A 13989-nucleotide genomic window follows, 5' to 3' on the forward strand; every position below is an offset into this window, starting at 1 on the left:
CTCTCTCTCTCTCTCTCTCTCTCTCTCTCTCTCTCTCTCTCTCTCTCGTAAAAGTCCACGTCGAAAGAGACCGCATAATTAGAGAAGCGGATTAGCCTCTAACAACGCTGGCTCACAGGCATGGCCGGCGATCGGTCGTATATTTTCTGGAACTTCTGATTTTTACTGTCCGTCCGCGGTGCTTTAATGTCGGAATAAAATTGACGCAAGCAGAATATTTCACGCGACGCTAGTAAATACAAAATAGTAAAGGATACAAAGGTAGGGGAGCTTGAGTTGAAAGGGTTTCTACTTTGCTGATGTTAGACTTTGGTAATTCTTCAAATATTAAAGACAATAAGAACTACTTGACAGGATAATCGGAAATCTTATTTATTCATTTATTTACACTTTAATAAACGTTAAGCTTAACAAGATTTTGAAGCAGTTTGGAAAGATTTAATGCCATCCCATCGCTTTCATGATTTAATAACTTGTGAACAGGATAAAAGACTCTTTCAGAACTTCTTTTGCTCATAACTATATCAATTATATGAATTTTTAAATAAAATATAAATAGTGTTTTATTAAATGTAGTTACTTTAATGAGGATAGTAAAGAAATACATTTTTTGGACACAACAAAATAGAAACTATTCTTAAGGTGACACTTCAGTTACAGGATAATAACCATCACACATATACATATTCATACATATACACTTACAAACATATTAGCAATTTAATGATAGAATTTATTATATTTCTATTTGACATACTATTAGTCAAAACAAGCAAGTCTTTTAATTCTTTTAAAGCTTTCGACCATTTAAGTTAATCTTCCACATAAACTTTCTTCTTTAGTAAAAGTCGATAGTAATGTCTCAACTAACAATACAAATTTCATATAGTATATAGAATTGTCAAATATATTAACAGAATTTGACATAACTCTAAGTTGCAAAACATAAGCTTCCGTGAACAATTACATTCAAATTATTATTGTCATTTGATGTTTTAATAATTCGACAAAATATTTTGTTTTCGTAATTTAATCTCCTAAGTTTATTCTATATTACAATATTTTACTTTAGTCTTGCATTACAGTTCTACTTCCTCTATTATCATTATGTTAAGATTATTCATTCAAGATAACATTACATGTTGAAAGTATATTATTTAATACACAATTTCATTTTTACTTTTACATTGTTAATGCTTCCTTCGTTATAATACCAGTTAATAATCTTTAACACTAAATCTACCGACGTTCATTTGTAATTATTTCTACCGTGATAGGACAAACGACTAGTCTTAAAGACACTTTTCTTAATCAAATGCAAAAATATTTTACATGGAACTAAATTGAATAATGCATGAAACAATTGTATATAATTCGTATATTGTATATAAGGGCTGTATACAAAAGTTTGAAAACGGTCATGGTAGTGTTAACAAGGTCATGGTTCAACTATTAAGTAAATAGATTTCATTCGTCTATTATACTATTCTATATTATTACAAAATTTGAAAAGAATTCCCTTATAACAGTCGATACGTTATTTAAATATAAAACTTGTAATCGAGCCAGAAACTCACACGTTAACTCATATGTTCCTCACTGTGAAACATTATTGTCACGCGCACGTGTAAGAGTTGTTTGCTAATTATTAACTCGAAGAACACTGATGCATGTGCGACTGTCTATTTATCAATGGAAGCACTGTCGACGCGAATCCGGCGGAAGTCACGCACGGGGAAACTACTTTCATTGGTCGGCGGGCGATCATCTTTCCTGATCGCCCAACTCGAATGAGAAGTTGAAGGAGGGTTTAATAGCATTTCGACATGTGACCATAAATAGTGAGAAATACGGCGAGAGTGAGAGCATAAATTATAAAAAATTACATAGATTGCGCAGATTACTTAAACCGTTCTCTTCCTGGGAAGTAAATTAAAGCAGCTAGTCTTAGGAATTACCTTTTAACATCGACGTATCCGTTTCAAAAGTGGTACGTTTCTTCCGCCTTCCACGTATTGTAGTTCCTTTCTCGCAGAATTATGCTTTGTTAAATAATATATTTCTCAATCAGTTCTCGATAGTTTTTGAGATTAATTTTTCTGAATATCAAACAGATTTCAATTTATTTGAATATTTCTGCCAATTATATTAGGTTTAGGCAAAACATGCAAAGCTTATAATTATGACACTCGAGTATTGATGTAGAAAAGTATCAAATTGATAAAAAGAATAAGAGTTTTTGTTCTATTTGTAAGTCACTATTTTCCAAATTAAACGAAATTTCCCAATTCACCTGTCAATTCTTTCAAGAAGTCTTTTCTGTTTACTTTTTCCTCGTTCTTGAATGTGCGAAACAGTATTTCCGAGCTCCTCATTTAAAATTCCTGTTTATCGCAACGTCCATCCTCGATTATCAGTTCATTTAAATAACACGTCACTCTTACCATCGAAAGCCTCCGCTGGATAGTTAATAACTCCTCCAACAATTCCTAAATATAGCGTATGCCTTCCTTTCCATACTACATATATCATATTATGTCACTCCATGTCATGGTTCTCCATTCTCTTCCTTTCAATAACCAGATGATATGAGAATATCTTTTGCTGTTCTGCTTCACGGTCACTTAAGCTCTAAGTTTATAAATTTTCTCAAGTTTTAATTAATAATTTTGTATATGTTACAAGAATATATTTCATGATTTTCTTCTATGAAGTTGCTTTCTACTTAAGTGACAGACTTCCGTGAACGAACTGGAGTAGATTATGCAAACGTGGGTAGTGTTCATCACCGATTCTGTTAAGAAAACACGAAGAAGTCATTCATAAGATATACACGTGTCTCGCGATGACAGAGCATTTGAATATTTTGAATAAAACATGTTCTTCATTACGAACTACAGTAATTTATGTAAACGTGAGCAGTAGCCCTTGTTAATTCTGTTTAAACAATGTAAGAATGTAATTCATAAAGTGTGTTGCGCGATAGTAGGTCGTTTGAATACCATGAATGAAGCTAATTCCTGCGTTTTGAAGTTTAAAATATCTATCTGAGTATTTATTCTTTTCAGATCTTTTCTAAATTTAAATTCGGAGAATATCCAAACGAATTGATTTATACCGCAAAATATGAAGTTTTATTTAAATGAAATGTGCAATTGCACTTTGCATTTTGTCTTCCAATTTTAGAAAGAGTATCAATATTGTTATTGTGTATGAATGTTGAAATATCAGCAGACTATTTTATTACTTCTGTATCTTCATTTTAACTCTAGAATGTATGTAGTTTGTTTGTGTATCGATATTAAAATTCTGAGAGTATCAGTTCATTTTCGTACCGGCATTCAAATTTTAGCAGAGTCTGTTTATGTTTGCGTCGACATGCAAAGTCCAATACGGGTTAGGTCAAAACATTTTAATCGGAACATTTTAATTATATAAATGTTACTAGTAGAGCGTGAGTTTACTTGTGTAATGACATGCAAGTCTTAGCAGAATATTAGTTTACTTCTTACCCATTTATTGTTTATTCATTTGTATATCATGTATAAACTAGTACTCTGCAGACTCTAGCACAGTACTACTTTATTTCTATATCCATCTTCCAATTCTAGAATTAATATAGCTCATTTATATATCAACATTCAAACCCTAAAGAATCGCTTCAAATTTATATTAGCATTCAAATTTCAACAGAGTATCCATTTATTTCCCTATTGGTACTTAAATGTTAGATGGAGTACTAGGTTTGATGTTTCCAAATAAATTTTTCATTATAAATTTAAAAATTTATTTCACGTACATATTTATAATGAAATATTTAGAAATATCAAACCTATCATTTAATTTAGACAAATTTCTTCAATAAACTGATGAATACTTTAGGCCAATGTATGATCCTAAAAAGTATCACATTCGATTCGTCGAATAAGTTAACACGTAGAGAAAATATACGTAATTAAACAATAGTAACCTCAACTGCTAATGTTTAATATCAACAAAATTAAATTAAATTAAACATTAGCAGTTAAGGTGGTTATCATTGTTTAATCACGTATATTATTCCTAGGTGTTAACCTACGCGAAGAATTTAATTTAATTGTTTCACTGTCTCTTCATTTGTTTGACGAGACCAGCTGTCTCTTCATTTGTTTAACTAGACGTTGATGGACTGCCTAGATTTTGCCTTCCGAGCTGATTCTGATCTGGTATTCATACATGCAGAACGCCCATCAATTAGACACTCTGTATTATCATCAAATAAAATCTTAGTTTTTTGTAGAAATCACTGTACAAATACAGGTAGCTAAACTGTTAAAATGGGACCTGGGTTCTCCTGAAAGCATCTCAGGTGCTCATGGTTCCAGTTCGAGGCCCCTCGTTCCTAAATCCCATAACACTCGCAACTGGAATTCGTTCCCCGACCCGAGGTAACGTGTTCCTTCTTTTCTGAAAATTCCGTCGCTCGGGCGTCCGCGGAGTCTGGGCCAAGAGACGCCCAAAGAGCGTCCACTATTCCGATGCAGTAGACTGGCGCGCAGAAATAAACCTCAGACAAAACAAAGAACTCGAAAGCGAAGCGAGATGGAACGGTTCGGTAAGGACGAAGGATCGGGATCCCCGCGGTGGCGACGAGGAAGACGGGAGTAGCGCTAAGAAGGAAAAAAAGCGTGGAATCGAAGGAGGAATATGGCTGAAAATTCGTAGGAAATAAAGAATCGCTGATACAAATGGCTAGCGGAAGAAATAACACGAAGAAAGGAAATCGCGAGCGAGAGAAAGATGAGAGATCTATTTCGCATTCTGCAGAGAGCTAGTCAGCGGCTAACTATAAGAGGAGCTAACTATAACCTGGACTCCCTACCTCTGGTTGCTAATTTCAGCGTTGCGCTTGTCGCATTGCCAAACTCCCCTGGTCTCGTCTCTTCTCCTGCCCTCGTTACCCTCTCTGTACCCTGTGAACCTTGCGTTCTTCGATGTGACTTCAATCGCCCAGAGATCGCGGTGTTATGGTGACCTTTATGATCTCGTTGAAGAAAGAGTCCACTTGGGGGATGTTTCATACGTTTCGATGGGGGGAATGTTTGCTTCATTCGTTTTGTGTGATGAGTAGTGACGAGATCGATCGTATTGCAAGTACTCAGAGTATTAGATTAGAAAAAGATTAAAAGTGTATGCATTTAAGGAAACTTTGTCGTTAATATAGCGCACTCTGTTCGTTGACTGATTTCTACATTAGCATTAAAATGAACTGTTTTACCGATAGAGTGTTTTACATTATCGTACCTTCTCAACAGAGTACGCTACATTATCGATAGAGTGATTTGCCTAATCGACGGGGTATCAACATTGCTTTCCTATTGATTTATATTTGAAAAACTGATGTGTTACTAAAAAAAAAGACCAAGCAATGGGGTCGAAACGTTTAATAACTAGATTAAATATGTCTGAGTAAATATATAAGCATAACAAATATGCATATGAATATACAGGTATACCAAGTATATATGTAAAGAAAGAAAGAAAGAACAGGGTAAGAAAAAAGAGAATTTCTATCAAGATGATTTCTGAAAGATAATACACAAATATGTGCTTGTATGTGTAACATGTGTATGTTTCAGATTTGCATCTGTATCTATAATAGTATTATATTGCATCTTGGCCAATATTTCATCGTTATCACTCGTTCAACATTCTTATTTGTTGTCTAAATTTTGTTTCAGATATCAAAACAACCTTTCAACAACATTGAGCAAGGATGCTATAACGTGTTGACTATTGATTTTTCTTCAAAATAGAAGTCAGATTGTGAGTACTCTATAAGCGACTGTAACAATTTTTCTCTATTCGTATAATAGCTTATTTAATACACACGCCGAAATATGATATTGTTAACCCATTCACTGTCAGACAAATGTAAAGTGTTTTGCCTTGGACGCCAAGATTAAATACAGATATGTAATCTATGTTATTATTTTGATAATAAAAAGTGATATTAAATTTGTATTGTAATAATTCGTGACTTAAAAGTCTATTAACTAATCCCTTGAGTAATTGCAATCAATTTGAACTACGAGACATCTCGTGATTGGCAATGGGTTAAAGAATTAATCAATTACTTTAAATATGAGACGCAAGATCTATATCGTTAGGAATGTGTTTTAATATATTATATACTTATAATATACACATCGCGTTTCACGGGGAATATCGATTCCTCGTCGTTCAGAAGTTGTCGAGGACATAGAATTAAAGAAAGGCAGATTAGATCGATTCCACTTTATACAAATTTCACGAGTTGTATATCCAACGATTAGAATAAATTGCTCGGATATCAATCAATTTTATCGCGTGTTTTCAGAAGTAGAAATTGCAAATGGTAACAGAAACCAGTGCAATAAGTCCTATCATTGTAGACTCTTAGCATTTTTACACAATGATCAGCAAATGCATGGCCCGTGTAACAGCACTCTATTAATGTCTTATGCAACCTTAGATACCGCTTAGGGTATCTTATGAAGTCACGAAGTAATCGTCCCTGGATCAATTGCAAGTAGGTACATGTTTCTGCAAATCAAACACCTTGCTAATCTATTACAAGGCAATGAACTTAATTCTTTCTACTTATACGTATTAGGAGAGCAAAACTTATTTTTTAAACGACTTCAAAAAGGAGGAGGTTACTCAATTCGATATGTATATTTTTTTTCTATGGAACGCTGGCAAATTCCATCTTCATATTTTAGGAATGTATTTCATAATTCTTCAAGATTTTAGGAAAATGCAATAATCCACTTTGTCATATGATTTAACTTCATCTATACAATTTATATTCGTTAAGTTTAATGCATTTGCTAATATGTTAGTCACAAAAATATACTTTCATTAATAAGAACCTCAACTGATTAAAAATCTACATATGCATTATATATATATACATTATATACATTATGAAAAAAAAAAATGAAGAGTATCGTTTATTTTTAACACATTCGCTAGATGTATACTTGTGACAATTTCAACGAGGCTTAAATTTGTTTCTATGCAATCACATTAAAATTTACAAATACTATCTAGATTAGTTTTTTGTTGCCAACTCACATTCAAAATTCAATTTTTTAGTTTCATAAAGTATTAATACTTGTTACTTTGCTGACTGAAATGCAAACGATAGCAACTGTTAGAAAAGTTAGTATATCACATAACGCCAACGCTGTGTCAATAGTAGTTTGCGCTGCGGTTTCGTAGAAATCGATTCGGTTTAATTTAAACCGCATTTGGAGCGGTCAGTAAAGCAACACCAGACGCAACATAGACGCAAAAATATCTGCAAATACATTATACTATTATTTTAACGAATAAAAAAGAAACGTATATATTATACTATTTTTTACTTGGAACAATTTTTAATTTTAATTTTAATTTTAAATTTGGACAAACGCTTGGAAAGGTTTCTGTAATTTATTATGAGCTCCCTAGGAAAACGAAACACCAAACAGTGCTTATATTAATTCAATATACAATAATAATAAGTAATCAGACTTATTGTATTTATCTATTTGAATTTAAACCATTTTTCTGTGTGAATATTATTATTTTTTTGCAGTTTTATTCATTTTATAAATTTCTCTACATCTTAAGTATAAGGCACAGAATAAAATGATATTTGTATTGATTAGAAAACTAAAACAAAATTCAAGTTACTTATACTGAAAATTAAAATTAAACTTAACTTTCTACTGATTGGTAACGTGTATTCTCAAATAATTACATGATGCCATGGCAAGTAATAAAATCATAATGTTCAAATTAGAAATACAAATAGTATCTGTAGTGATATTTCTATATTGTACACAAATTTAACTTTACTATATTATTGAATCTTCGTCACTTTATCTAATAATAAAACTAGAAAAATAATTTTATTATTCTCAAGATATCGCACGATAATTTGAGAATGTATACTACTTTATACTTATAAATGCTTCCTGAAAACGACCTTTCCAAAAGTTCAATAAATATCCTATAATTCTACACCAAAACTCCCCATAAATCTAGAAGCTGAAAAAAGGAAAACACACGCCATTATTTCATATTTAAATTGAAAATCTACTTTATGAAATAGAACAGAACACACTCTGCTCGTTTCTCAAAGAGAAAACTCTAGAAGCGTGGGGACTGTCAGCGAGCAACATCTAAAAAGAACGTACAAACATTGAAGATATCGTATATCTCGCATAATCTGCGAATTCCTTAAATATTCATCCATTTCCGACCGCGTATACTTGGCAGGCATCGTAAAACGTTAATTTATTCAGCGTGCAAGCAGTTATGTCTACACACGTGAAAAACGTCAACCAGAAAGCATGTAAACTACGAGCAAACCTTTATGTGGAAAGGTTTGAAGTTAAGTGACCGAATTATGCATGATTACATAAAACGTGATTATTTATCGGTTACGTGGAAACTAAATTTAACTTCAATACAGTTAATTGAAACGCTTTCGGTGTAAATAAACGTCACGTCGGCGTCGGTTCTTAAATGAACGTCGACAAATATTGGAAACGTTCTCGCACTATATGTCAAGCGCCGTTTTATTATTCATTCTGCACGCGACAGAGATTACATAGGCAAATCCGTTAATAATTACGAAGCATTACTTGCAATCTAGATTAATATTCATATCAACGGCGACACATCGACTACTGTCCGTATTTGCGCGCCAATTATTATAATGCGAAGTGATGGGATCGTAATTGACGTGTTGGTGATCATTGAACAACGTTCGATAAGCGAATCAAAAATTCAAACGGTGGGTCGCGTTGATTATGTTTTGCGATTTGTAATAAATCTTTCTAGTTTGGAAGACTTTTTGTTTACAATGGAAACTAAAGCTTGTGTTAGGCGTTCAATCTTTATGAAATAATATAGTTCCTTAATTACATAGATATTATAAAGTGTTTTTTTGAATTTGATTTTAGATATTGTTTTCTTAACACATTTGCGACCGCTGATGTGAATTCACTTTAAATTCTATTCCTGGTTATGGAAAAATTATGAATACCTTTTTATTTTATACACTACATATTTACAAAATTTATATTTCAAAGTATAGTAGTAAAAGTGTATGTATACTAACATGCATACTTCGTTATTAAAAAAATATAATAATTCAAACAAGTAATTCTATGTAAACCAACACGTTAAGTTTCTAAGTAAACTGTTTCTACTCCAAAAGTAATTAACTCGCATTCCTTAATTGCACAACTAAAAGTGTATGTACATTAATTAATCTAATTTCGTTCAACCAAATTTTTCTCAAATATACGTTCCTCCCGCTCTGAGAATATGTAGAACGACCATTGACGGCGCCAAAAACATTTAAAAACTGCGTTAATTAAAAGTTATAAACCGCTCGCGTAGGTTTCTAAATGTTTATGTAGATGAATTTAATCCCTTTTAGCGCATCTGAAGCATGCCTTTCACGGCGTGTCTGAAATAAGCTCTGCGAAACGCTTTGTTTGCTTTTCATAATCAGCACGCAATCAACGTTCGCTACGTAAAAAATCTATGGGAACCGTGCGCAAATTAAAAGTTTAAACGCTCGAGAGTATCTGAAAATATTCCGGTGAACCGTTTCAATTACATTTTCCCATTTAGTTTATCCCAATTAAAGCACGCTTCTCGTGTCAGGGTTTACTGTGTAAACATGCGCGCCAATATCGATGAAATATCAACTACGAAGCTCGCGAATAATGTGTAACGAGCGTGATGAGTAATGGCGAGCAGCCATTAATCGAAATTCAATTTAATAAGTTCAATTTTCTGGTATCGGCACATAAAAATAAAGACAGACTCCCTTCGTCAATATAATAATGGAATTGCCTAGCGCAAGCATGGCTGAATTGCGTCGGCAAACAGTGCGTTAACAGGCTTGCGTCATTAATCTTGAAAATGTCATCAGTTTATATTGGCTGTGTTCTTTGATATTAACGCCTACGGCAGACAACAATCGTTCTGGGGCAAACGACACATTGGCGTAATTGTCTTGGTTGCTACGGAAAAATACGTTGCATAACGTTTGCGGCAACCGTTCGATAATCTTAAATGTATCGACAATATTTAAAAAATATAAGTGCAACGCACTTATAATTTATAGTAATGGAAGTTATTTATATAAAATCGAGATCAAAAGATATATTCGTTCATTTATACTATGAATAATGTTTATATTGTAGCAGAATATGTTAACAAAAACATGTTGAAAATGTATTTCATATATTTAGAATGTATCTAAAATGTATTTCATATGTTTGAGATGCACATAAAATATATTTTATGTACTTCAGTTATATATAGAATATATTTCATGTGTTTGACATGCTTTTGAAATGTATGTATGTGTTTAAATACATTTTATGTGTTCGAAATATATATAAAACATATTTTATATGATTGAAATATTTTAGTACATATATATATGTTATCTGTCTAAATCGTATTTTATACATTAAATACATTTTGCATAACAAAAATATGTTCAATGTCAAATATAATAAAAATATCTTAATTTGAATACATTTTGTGTATTTGAAATCTATATAAAATATATTTTATACTTTTGAAATGTTTCTATAATAATCTTTGTCGATTTAATATGTATCTGATGTACTTTATATATGTGTGTATATTCCTAAAATCTATTTCATGGACTTATACTGTACTTCATACATTTAAAACACATTTAGCGTATTGAAAGTGTATATAAAATGTATTTAAAACATACCAGAGATACATTTAAAAATGATAGCTCGATAGATAATTATCGCTAGTCATTTTTAAAAGTAGGAAAGCTTCCAAAATCGTCCAACATTTCCTTGAAACTAATTCTTAGGCAGCTGCATCGCTTTCACACCTAGTCTAAAATTCTCTTTGGGTGACCTCGACAAAGCATGCGATCCGAATCTTAATGCAAAGGGACGCCCAAGCAGAATCGACGAACAGAATCGGCAAACGGTATCGTGTCCTGATGGTTCGCGTTAGCGACATGCGTACGGTGCCGAATGCAGGCACGCGCATAGATTAAAATTGCACGTGGGTGCTTCGGTCACACAGGAGGTAGAGAAACGTTGAACACTGCGAGCACAGGCGCGAATAGTGCTTCAATTAAGCGTGGAATCGCGACGGATCGAAGCCCGTGGGGTCAGTGCTCGGACCTATTTCAACGACGTTGAACGGGTTTCATTGGCTAAATTCTATTATTTATTTACGCTCGTGCTCCTCAATTAGGCTTGAGAATGTGGACAGCCAGAGGCTTTCATGGCTTCGAAAAGTCCCGCCATCGTCACGCTGTCGTGCTGCAAACAGGTGATCGAATTAGCTGAGAAAATAGTCCGAAAGCTTCCGTACCATGAATCACCAGTTAATCGAATCGGATTTAATGCATGCACTTATGCTAAATTAAACATTGGGAGGAAGTAACTGTCCGATGGACGCAGGAAGATTAATGAAATACTGGATTGAGAATGAAGTATATCAAACTTGGTAACTTGGATGTTCAGCGTGGGTAGACAGGTCATAATCAGTGTTATGCATAGACATTAGACACTGATTACATTGACGGATATAGACGTTAGCTTTCATGTAATAGGCTAATCATCGATCATTGGGACTTTGTGGACCATTGACTAACGACAATAATTCTTAAAACATTTTGGACGTGCTCTAGTTTGCTTCACTAACAATGTTCGATACCTGATTTGTCCTATCAGAAACTTGGTGTAAGAGTTTGTAGTAATAATAAGTTTCAGGGCATGTTCATCAACAGTCTGACGTATAGGACATAACAAAGTGCGTCAACTTCGAATTCAATAACAAAGATTATGAAACATTATTAAACTCAGCTACTTGGATGTTCATGATAATTACACCAATGGCAATTGCCACTATTACAATTTAGCCAATGACCACATCGGTGAACGGCAGAAATAGTCCAGTAGCTATCGTATAATGAGACACTACTGATCATTGAGACTTGGCTAGTCACCAAGACGTTAAAATAATAATCATCAGGGCATACTCCAATTTGCTTGTCAGACAATAACCATTACCAGACCTATGCCAACAACAACTGCATGTAATGGACCATTATTAGGACGAACCACGAGATCGGAACAAAGATGATTAAACTCAGTAACTTGGATGTCCATGCAGATAATTTAATGATAAGAATCATTGGTGGTGGCAGAGATAGTTCCGAAATTTTTGTTTTATAAGAAATTAATTGGTCATTGAGACTCTGTTGTTTGTTGGATCTTTAAGGTGTACTCCAACTTTCTTAGCTATGAATGACCGTTATTAGTTATTCATTTCTATTCTAACAACAGTCTGGTGTAATTGACTATTAGTAAGAAGAACTAGGAGTTAAATAACAAATACTACTAACTTGAATACATGTGACTAGTATTTCAATTCGAATTTGAAGTTGGACTGATATTGGAGCTGAGATAGATAAGCTTGTAGAGCAAGAAATTTTAAATATAGTTCGTTTAAAAAATCCATTGGATTTTGTATGTCTTAGGATGGAAGTGTGGGTTCACAATAACATAGAGGAAAATTTAGAAAGGTTGTAGTAGATGACGTGAAAGCTAAGGTAAATCAGAGTTTGTAGAACGTGGATGATACTCTGAAATTGCAAAAATATTAGAAGATATTAGTTTGAATGAAAAGTGGACTAAGATTACAGCGATAATATCACAGGACGAACCATAGGATGAAATTCAGAGAGACGAGCCCTGATTAGAGAAGCTATCTCTATATTTTTATTATTAAGGATAGTATTATTATTCTATTACATTGCATTAATACAATTACTTGCAGATCTCATGAGGGTGGTATTGGATCGATCCATAAATAACTTCCTTTTGTTAATTTATATACAAATATATATACATTACTGCATAATAAATTTTAATTTATTATATAATCACCGTCGTTGATTATCACTTGCTTCTACTCAGAAGATCAATTAAGAATTGCCTCCTGCAGGGGGCAGCATGATTATTACCATATTCGTTACCTGTAACGGAAGTTATTTATAAATCGACCCAATAGTATCGCGATTCAAGAACGGATCATGATCAAAGAAGATATCGCAGTTCTTAGTAGGCTAGTAGCTTGAAGAGTTAAAAATGTTGTTGTGCCTTTTCTTGGTGTTTCCTGTATTACCCGCTTCTATTGAAGTGAATTCATTAGTCGCCTGTTTAATATGCCATATTAAATAATGATGTGGAATTGCAAGGAAACGAAGAGTGCAATGACATCAGCAGGGAAGTGTTACAATGGTGCAAGGGAATGACTCCGCTTAACCGTTATCAAGTCCAGCTTAACTCCCGGAGAATTTCTAGGGTCTCCGTGAACCCTCCACATCGTTAGATTATTTACGCACTTTATTTTACTTTCTTTAATGATTCATTGTCTATTCTTAGTCGCAACAATTGCTTTCATCCAGTAATTTTTATGAAAAGTTCTTTAATAGTGACTTTAGAATATCGTTTTTTTTCTACAAATAAAACGATCTTTCATTTTGAAAATAAAAATCTTCCAACAAATCTTGCTTGGTTTCGAGTGACACGATTTGATAATCAATTGTTCCTTTTCTAGGTGGAGTTGTTAGGTAGACAAGGAACTCGATTTTTGTTCCTTTGAATGAAATTATCAGTATTTTTTGTATAACTTGCTGTTTTTAATTTCACTTACAGAATATGCTGGTATGATTTGAACAACTAATTTGCAACATTTTAAAATTACTGTCTTATTAAATTATAAATTAATCACTTTTTTATCATTTGCATTACAATTACGCCAAAATTGTTCTTTTCAAATATAAATAATTAAATAAATACCATACAAAAATAGTTTAACATTGTTCATCATCTTCGGTATATGAACATCACCCTTCATCATCAACCTTGCACGACTATTTATTTACTT

The 13989-nt window shown here is 33.0% G+C and overlaps 1 protein-coding gene across 3 annotated transcripts in view; it reads left to right on the forward strand.

The window, feature by feature from the left end:
• LOC128888002 (uncharacterized) overlaps window positions 1–13989 on the forward strand; it is a 170876-nt gene that overhangs the window by 98628 nt on the left and 58259 nt on the right. For all 3 annotated transcript variants that reach the window (XM_054144568.1, XM_054144567.1, XM_054144566.1), the window contains one exon: window positions 5721–5805. The gene's annotated coding sequence lies outside the window, so the exon portion shown is untranslated. The remainder of the gene's footprint in view (window positions 1–5720; window positions 5806–13989) is intronic.

This window comes from Hylaeus anthracinus, unplaced genomic scaffold, assembly GCF_026225885.1.
Source record: "Hylaeus anthracinus isolate JK02 unplaced genomic scaffold, UHH_iyHylAnth1.0_haploid 11989, whole genome shotgun sequence".
Lineage (NCBI taxonomy): Eukaryota > Metazoa > Arthropoda > Insecta > Hymenoptera > Colletidae > Hylaeus > Hylaeus anthracinus.